This window comes from Somniosus microcephalus, chromosome 7 (genome assembly GCF_052327205.1).
Source record: "Somniosus microcephalus isolate GS21.2 chromosome 7, FLI_Smic_1.0, whole genome shotgun sequence".
Taxonomy (NCBI): domain Eukaryota; kingdom Metazoa; phylum Chordata; class Chondrichthyes; order Squaliformes; family Somniosidae; genus Somniosus; species Somniosus microcephalus.
Genome location: NC_140993.1, coordinates 204105089 through 204114524, shown reverse-complemented (window position 1 = coordinate 204114524; position 9436 = coordinate 204105089). Strand labels below are relative to the sequence as shown.

At 46.3% G+C, this 9436-nt stretch overlaps 1 pseudogene; it reads left to right on the top strand.

The window, feature by feature from the left end:
- Positions 1–1048: 1048 nt before the first annotated feature.
- On the top strand, positions 1049–9187 carry LOC147115091 (telethonin-like; annotated as a pseudogene).
- Positions 9188–9436: the final 249 nt, after the last annotated feature.

Below are 9436 nucleotides of genomic sequence, written 5' to 3'. Positions count from 1 at the left end.
TATGGCCTACTCCTGCTCCTATTTCATATGTTCTTATGTCCTTTCTTGTACTGCTTGCCACTCCAAAGCTGTCATTCAACCATGTAGCCTTTTGAATACTTAGCATGTATAGCCATACAGCAACATGGCATTACCATGTATAGCCATAGAGCAACATGGCATTACCATGTATAGCCATAGAGCAACATGGCATTACCATGTATAGCCATAGAGCAACATGGCATTACCATGTATAGCCATACAGCAACATGGCATTACCATGTATAGCCATACAGCAACATGGCATGCATACAAGACACAAGTTACATTTGGAACTGTTGTCACACTGACATTGTAGTGGCGTTTCAACAAAAAATCCTTCCAAAACATGCTAGCTGTAAGATACATGTTCAATTACTCACGCACAGAAGGGGCTGTAGAATACCCTCTGAACTTTGTGAAATGCAGTAGTGTAGTGTGCTGAAATTGGATAGCCGTTGTCGCGCTACACTTACTTATTCAGTGCAAAAGGAAGTGAAAGTGCTTCGGCTGTGCTGATCAATTAATCCTACTTGGTGGATGCATTTGTAGGCAGCAAATTGCCTGATACTGGAGTGAGCCTTGGCTCAGTGGTAGCATTCCCGCCTCTGAGTCAGAAGATTATGTGCGCGTGCCCCATTCCAGACAGTGCCAGTGAGTGGAGATGAGAGTTCCAGTCTCTGAATACTGGGTTGCCATCCAATAGGATACTCGTGTATAATGGAAGTGGAGTGGCAAACCCCCCCACCCCCCACCACACCCCCATCACATTTAGCTGCTCGTCCTGGTAGGAGGTTGTGAGTTGGGCTAACAATCTGTCCATGGAAAAAAGGGACTTCATTACATAAACAACCCAGAGCACAATCTACTGGGTGTAAAGTAGTGGAAGAAATGGGTTGTCTCATGTGCCAATAAGCATGGAAGAGAAAGAAGATTCTGCAAACAATTCATATGCTCGTCTGGAGGGTGGCAGAGACATGCATAACAGTTGAGGGAGGAGGTAATCTTCACTGGTACTGGTGCTGTCCCTATGCTAGAGGTTGGTTCCAGGTATGTAGTATGCAGTACATGGCATAACTCTGTAACTGCCTCTGTGCTGATCTGGATGCAGAGGCAGTTCCCTTTGGTCATTGCTAGATAGGTGTGCAGGGCATGCAGATACAATTGGTGGCATAATGGCAGATGTGAACTACTCATGTCCCTGGCATGCCTTGTTTCATTCCCTACCACAAAAAGCTTTAAAAACCTGTGGCTGGGGAAACCAAACCCAATGTTTAACTAAAAATTGCAATTCAAATAAAAAACTATGTACCTTTAGGAGCTCTTTTCTCAACGTTCCAGAACATAGGTTCCTTTAATGCTCCCTTTAAATATTGATCGGGACTTATGCCCAAAAAACAGAAAATGGAGGGTTCATTTTACCCTCATTTAGCATGCATAATGAGACCTTCATTTTCAGTGTGTGAGCTGCTAACACAGGTGTGAGCCCGAGTTGGAAAATTCCACAGGCACAAAAAGAGCAGGGATCTAGTGAGATCGCCAAGGCCCAATTTCCTGGTCCTCATTCCCAAGATTTACATTATTAGATCTGTTCCCACACGTTTGGAATTACAGTGGCCAAAATTGTAATAATGCATATCATTACAACACGTATCAGACGTGCACACAATGGTTATTAAAATGCGTGGAAAGATATTGCAATCTGTTCTGACCAGCTTCATTTGTAGTTTACGTAGAACCCTTTCAATGAGAAAACATACCAACTTACCTGGCCTCCTGTACGTTTTTATATAGCTATCGCAATTAGTTCAGTCCATATTGCTCTGCCAAGTTTGTAACTCAATAATTAAATGATGCAACCTAAACAAAAATAGGAGCACACACTTATTTAAGCAGGTGCCCTACAGTACAACATCAGTCAATAATTGCGGCTTTTTGAGTCACTGAAAGAACACGCATAGGATCGTTCCCTTATTTCTGCAGATATAGTTTAAAGATATCCTCAGTTTCTGAATTTAAGACACTCGGTGGTGGTCTACCCTTCACTGCCCTGAGCTGTGACATAATGGAAGACAATTCAGCAAAGAGCGAATGTTTTACTGCTTGTTGGGAGGATCTGATAATTTTAACAAAGACAGCGAGCAGGTATACGATGCTTTCTTTACAGGTTCATTCAGTACAGTTTTGCCTTGTGAAGTGTTGTCAAATTATATTCGATGCTTGATAACTGCAAATCCCTATTGTAATCTCAATATTGTGTGTGCCAGAGAGGACATTTGGTGCTGGGGCAAGTAGCAGGAAATGTGAAAATTGACTCACTCAAAATATCCATTTTTAAACAGTATTATACTCTAGCTAGCATCTGTTACAAATGTAGCTCTTTTGCAAGTTAGAGATAGAACTTTCATGAATCATTTTGTGTTTTTTGTATATCACATTAGATTAAAAAATACTTGAAGAAATTAAGTGATAGATATCTTGAGGAATCTTGAACATGATTAACGTTTTTGTTTATTTTTGTTCCAGGAACATGAGTTGAACTGATTTATTTGTGGCTGACTTTAACTATTTTTGATTGTACCAGTCAAGTGGTTCGAAAAAAGAAATTAGGGTAGAAAATGAGCAGAACCGGCAGCAGAGGGAAAAGTTTTTTACATAGGATATACGGCACAGAAACAGGCCATTCGGCCCACCCAGTCCATGCCAGCATTTATGCTCCACACCAGCCTCCTCTCGTCTTTCCTCATCTAAATCTATCAGCATAACCTCCCTTCATTCCCTTCTCCCTCATATGCTTGTCTAGCCTCCCCTTAAATGCATCTATACTTTTCACTTCAACCACTCCCTGTGGTAGTGAGTTCCACATTCTTACCACTCTTTGGGTAAAGAAGTTTCTTCTGAATTCCCTATTTGATTTCTTGGTGCCTATCTTATATTGATGGCCTTGTGGCGGAACCACCAGACGATTACGGACAATTGTATATAATTCCTTTTACAGCAATGTAGTACACCTATCTGTTAACTGTACTAGGGCTTCTTTCCTGTACTCCGCGTGATGACGTCATGCCGTCCGTCACGTGATCTCTCAATGGCGGGAAGAACGTGATGACGTCATGACGTCAGAGCTCGGAACCTGCTAGCAGTTGAGCTCGGAACCTTCTAGCAGTTTTCCAGAGAGGCTTTCAAGCAGACCAGACCTATTTGCATTGTATCCTACAGTTTCCTGTACAGCTTCATTTGTTCATTAAATTTTATTGTTTTTGATTTTCTGAGTTGATCTCAATTCTTCGGCTAGGAACCCCAGTTCCTACATTGGTGACCCCAATTTCTTCAAACAATTTTTGTTGAAGTTACATCATGGACACCCTCAAACTGCCGCAATTTTGGGAGCAACAACCGGCCGCGTGGTTTTTCCAGGTGGAAGTCCAATTTGCAATCCGGGGAGTAGCAGCGGATTCGACCCGTTATTATTATGTGGTCTCCGCCCTCGACAGTGCCACGGCCTCGCGGGTCATCAGCCTCCTCGAGAGTCCACCGAACGATGGCAAGTACGAAGCTTTAAAAGCATGCTTACTGCAGATTTTCGGTCTGTCCAAGTTGGAGCGCGCTCGCAGACTTATCTCCATGCCCGGCCTTGGGGACTCAAAACCCTCAGAGCTCATGAGCCAAATGCTCATGCTTTTGGGCTCAGAATCGCAATGTTTTCTGTTCCGTGAGCTGTTTCTCTGTCAACTACCAGAGCCAGTACAGACGGCCTTGGCCAATTCCGCGATCACGGATTGTGCTGAACTCGCCGTGGAAGCAGATAAAATATTCACCGTCTCACAACGATCTTGTGCAGCCACGAGGTGCCCATCCCCCACAAGAGTGAATCCGACTCCTCCTCCTGCAGGTTGGTGTGCATACCACGCTCGTTTTGGCGTGAAGGCCAGAAATTGCCATCCGCCCTGCAGTTTCTCACCAAAAAAAAAAATCTACCTCAAACCAGCGGTTTCTGAGAAGATCAATAAGGCCTAAGGGACGCGCCAGAGTTGCAATGGCCGTCGGGTCCGCAGGGAAACTCCTATACATTACAGACTCCCTGTCAGGGCAACATTTTCTCTGTGATGCTGGCTCCCAGTGCAATATCCTACCAGCGTCGAAGCTAGATCTTCAATCCAGTGGTCAAGGTCCCCCCCTTGAGGCAGCCAATGGTGCGGCCATTCGCACTTTTGGAAAGCGTAGGGTCCAGTTGAGTTTTGGCGGCCAACGTTTTGTTTGGGAGTTCATCATGGCGAAAGTCCCACAGGCCATCCTGGGGGCAGATTTCTTCTGCGCAAACGGGTTTCTCGTCGACGTCCGACACTGCCGGCTAATCAGTGCCTCCACTTTTCACTCGGTCCCCTGCCACCGAAGCACTGCGATGTCTTGGTCAGTTGCCTGTGCAAATGAGTTCTCTCGTCTTCTCAGTGAGTTCCCTGAGCTCACCAGGCCCACATTTTCTTCTTCAGTCATGAGGTACGGTGTGGCACACCACATTACAACAACAGGATCCCCCGTTTATGCGAGAGCTCGAAGGCTGGAACCCGGTAAACTCGCGGCCGCCAAGGCGGAGTTCCATACAATGGAACGCCTGGGTATTATTCGATGTTCGAATAGTCCTTGGTCCTCACCATTACACATTGTTCCTAAGCCGGGCGGCGGATGGCGACCATGCAGCGACTACAGACGCCTGAATGAGGCTACCTCACCGGATCGGTACCCAATTCCTCACATTCAGGATTTTTTGGCCCATCTGGCAGGGAATTCCATCTTTTCCAAAGTAGACCTCGTCCGAGGCTATCATCAAGTGCCCGTGCATCCTCAGGACATCCCCAAAACTACCATCATCACACCTTTCGGGCTCTTTGAGTTCCTTCGTATGCCGTTTGGGCTGAAGAATGCTGCACAAGCCTTCCAACGTCTCATGGATTCCGTGTTGCGTGATCTGCCGTTCATCTTCGTCTACCTAGATGACATCCTTATTGCCAGTAACAGCACGAAAGAACACATTACGCACTTGCGTACCCTTTTTCTTGTCTCAGCCAACATGGCCTTATTATCAACCCAGCCAAGTGCCAGTTTGGGTTGCACAGCATTGATTTCCTGGGACACAGAATCACCTCAGAAGGCGCCGTCCCGCTGGCCACGAAGGTGGAAGCAGTCACCTCATTCCCTCTTCCTCAGACCATCAGGGCCCTCCAGGAATTTCTGGGAATGGTCAATTTTTATCATGGGTTTGTTGCTGCAACCTTTGTACAAGGCCTTCAGAGGTAGATCAGGCAAAGACCCGATCGATTGGACACCCCAGATGGACCAGGCTTTCCTCGACACTAAGAACGCTTTGGCTGCTGCGACCATGTTGGCACATCCCCTTCCGGGCGCAACCAGTGCCCTTACCACCGACGCATCTGATTATGCCATCGGGGCAGTACAGGAGCAGTGGGTCGATGGCACATGGCAACCACTGGCTTTCTTCAGCCGCCAATTGCGGAAGAACGAACGCAAGTATAGTACTTTTGATAGGGGGTTGTTGGCATTGTTTCTGGCCATCCGCCATTTTCGCTTCCTACTGGAAGGACGCCCATTCACGGCTTTTGTAGACCACAAGCCACTTACTTTTGCGATGGCCAAGACAGCGGAACCATGGTCGGCACGGCAACAATGTCATCTTACGTACATATCTGAATTTACAACTGACATACAACATGTCTCGGGCAAAGACAACCTGGTGGTGGATTGTCTCTCCCGCGCCCTGCTCCATGCAGTACACCTGGGAGTCGACTATGTTGGTTTGGCAAAAGAACAGAAGGCAGATCCTGAAGTGCAGGTATACCGGACCGCACCTTCCAGCTTACAAGTGGCTGATGTCAGTTTCCAGGCCGCAGGGACCACACTCCTGTGTGACATCTCGATGGGTGTCCCACGTCCAATCATTCCAGTCGAATGGCGCAGGAGAATTTTCAACACTATCCACGGGTTGTCACACCCTGGCATGTGAGCGTCACAACGACTCATGGCAAAGAAATTCATCTGGAAGGGCATGCATCTCGACGTCCGTGACTGGACCAATACCTGCGTGAGTTGCCAGAAGTCCAAGATACAACGCCATGTTAAGGTCCCAGTCGCCACTTTTCCGGTTCAGGAGCGTCGATTCGACCATGTGCACGTGGACCTGGTTGATCCTCTCCCTTCCTCTCGCGGGTACACTCGTGTGGTGAAGGTATTCCCACAGTGCTGCTAGGTAGGGAGTTTCAGGATTTTGACCCAGCGACGATGAAGGATCGGCGATATACTTCTAAGTCAGGATTATGTTTGACTTGGAGGGGAACTTGGAGGTAGTGGTTTTCCCATGTGTCTGCTGCCCTTGTCTTTCTAGGTGGAAGAGGTCGCGGGTTTGGGATGTGCTGCTGAAGAAGCCTTGGCGAGTTGCTGCAGTGCATCTTGTAGATGGTACACACTGCAGCCACGGTATACCGGTGGTGGAGGGACTGAATGTTTAAGGTGGTAGAAGGAGTGCCAATCAAGCGAACTGCTTTGTCCTGGATGGTGTTGAGCTTCTTGAATGTTGTTGGAGCTGCACTCATCCAGGCAAGTGGAGAGTATTCGATCACACTCCTTACTTCTGCTTTGTAGGTGATAAATGTAAGAAGTCACACAACACCAGGTTATAGTCCAACAGCTTTATTTGAAGTGTCGATATGCGCGATCTTCTTGGAGATCCTCTCCACTTTGAGCCGGCAGTTTGTGGTGTCGATAGTAGCCATGGTGTGGAGATGCCGGAGTTGGACTGGGGTGGACAAATTGTCGATATGCGTGATCTTCTTGGAGATCCTCTCCACTTTGAGCCGGCAGTTTGTGATGTCGATAGTAGCCATGGTGTGGAGATGCCGGAGTTGGACTGGGGTGGACAAATGTAGATGATAGAAAGACTTTGGGGAATCAAGAGGTGAGACACTCGCCGCAGAATACCTAGACTCTGACCTGCTCTTGTTGCCACAGTATTTATGTGGCTGGTCCAGTTAAGTTTCTGGTCAATGGTGACCCCCAGGATGTTGATGATGGGGGATTTGGTGATGGTAATGCCGTTGAATGTCAAGGGGTGGTGTTTAGACTCTCGCTTGTTGGAGATAAACATAGCCTGGCACTTCTGTGGCGCAAGTGTTACCTGCCACTGATCAGCCCAAGCCTGAACGTCGTTCAGGTCTTGTTGCATGTGGGCATGGACTGCTTCATTAACTGAGGAGTTGTGAATGGCACTGAACACTGTGCAGTCATCAGCAAACATCCCCATTTCTGACCTTATGTTGGAGGGAAGGTCATTGATGAAGCAGCTGAAGATGGTTGAGCCTAGGACACTGCCCTGAGGAACTCCTGAAGCAATGTCCTGGGGCATAACTTCACTACTTTTCAATTCTATCCTTCTAGAAATAAACCCTAGCGCTTGCTTTGCTTTTTTTTATGGCCTTGCTAACCTGCGTTGCAACATTTAGTGATTTGTGTATTTGTACTCCTAGATCCCCTTGTTCATCTACCCCACCTAGACTCATACCCTCCAAGTGATAAGTGACCTCCATATTCTTCCTACCAAAATGTAATACCTCACATTTATCTGTGTTGAACTTCATTTGCCAATTATAGGCCCATTCTGCAAGTTTATTAATGACCTCATGTAACTTGTCCTCCTCAGTATTAACTATCCCCCCCCCCCCCAATTTGGTGTCATCCGCAAATTTAGAAATTGTGTTTTTGATTCCTAAGTCGAAATCATTAATGTAAATTGTGAACAGCAGTGGTCCCAACACTGATCCTTGTGGAAAACCACTACTCACCTTCTGCCACTGTGAATAGCTACCCTTTACTCCTACTCTGCTTTCTATCCTGAAGCCAGCCAGCAATCCATTCTGTGGCAGGGCAGAGGGGGAGGGGGGGTCTTCCTGTCCCAAATCCCAGGGACAGGGTTGTTTGAATATTTGGGATTGGCACTCATGCCTGTAGTGGTGCAGGAATACACCCCGATCGCACTGCGATAGCACGCTGTGCCAGAAGGGTCAAGGATCCCTTTGTGAGGTCAACTGGTTTCAGCAGTTCACAAACCTGCTCAGAACTAACCCACCAGTGTAACAGCAGCAGCAAATCACTCTGGAAATCAGTAACTTTATTTGTGTCATGGGCTTGTATGTTTGTTATAGTTTCCTTACACATCTATAAATGAAAGCAGTTCCACTAATAGGTGTTCCTTGCTTGTGGATTTACTTCAAGCCTTAGACTGCTAAAATATATTCAACTGTTTGTTCCAATTAAAGGTTTCGATTAAAGACTTTTGTGAAAGAGAACCTGATGATTGTAAATTAAGTACCCCAAGTGTAGCAATATAATTTCTCTAAAATCAATGAAATATTAAAGTACAATATGAATTCAAATAGATTATAATGCTTTCAGTTGGCTGATTTATTTTAGTTTGTAGACGTTTTGTCACACTTACATGGTTCTGTTAATACTCTGCACTTGATTTAACAGAACTGCTCTGACTGAAGAGAATAGCACTAGGAAAGAGCACTACAACCAGAATCAACAGGCTACATTCATTGTGTAGAGATCTCTTGATCAGAGGATGAGGATGTGCAGGCTTGGAGAGAAGGCATTAGAGTATCAGCTCCCATACAAGAATGTCCTGCCGGTGCCAGTCTTTGTGCCAAGCAAAATACCATTGGTTGCCAAAGGAGACCTCATGGCTGAGCATTCTCTGACTCCAGAAGAATTGAGAGCCATAGAGAAATTTGAGAGAGCACTAAATTCCAGGTGGTCATGCCCTGACAAGCAGGAAGTTTCAAAGATGAAGCAGGAGCTGCCTCGAATTGTACAGCCAACAAGTGTGAACTTCAGGGCCTCAGCCCTTCTGTCTCCTCCCAGCGTGTACTCACAGCCTGAACGTGTGCACAGAAGTTGAGTGTGGAATAAGCTGGCACACGTTCATTAATAACACCAGTTAGTTTTATGGCCTTATGATGAAATAGACTAAGAGAAAGTTTTGCTAGTTGGGGGTAAAAGGACATTTTCAGTTTTAATCCCATGGAAATCATTTCATGGATTGTCTGGTTGTGATACTTCAGCTGTGGCTCAGTGGGTAGCACACTCACCTCTGAGTCAGAAGGTTGTAGCACATAAAGCTAGGCTGACACTCCAGTGCAGTGCTGAGGGAGTGCTGCACTGTTGGAGGTGCCGTCTTTTAGATGAGACGTTAAACTGAGGCCCCGTCTGCCCTCTCAGGTGGACGTAAAAGATCCCATGGCACTATTTCGAAGAAGAGCAGGGGAGTTATCCCTGGTGTCCTGGCCAATATTTATCCCTCAACCAACATAACAAAAACAGATTATCTGGTCATTATCACATTGCTGTT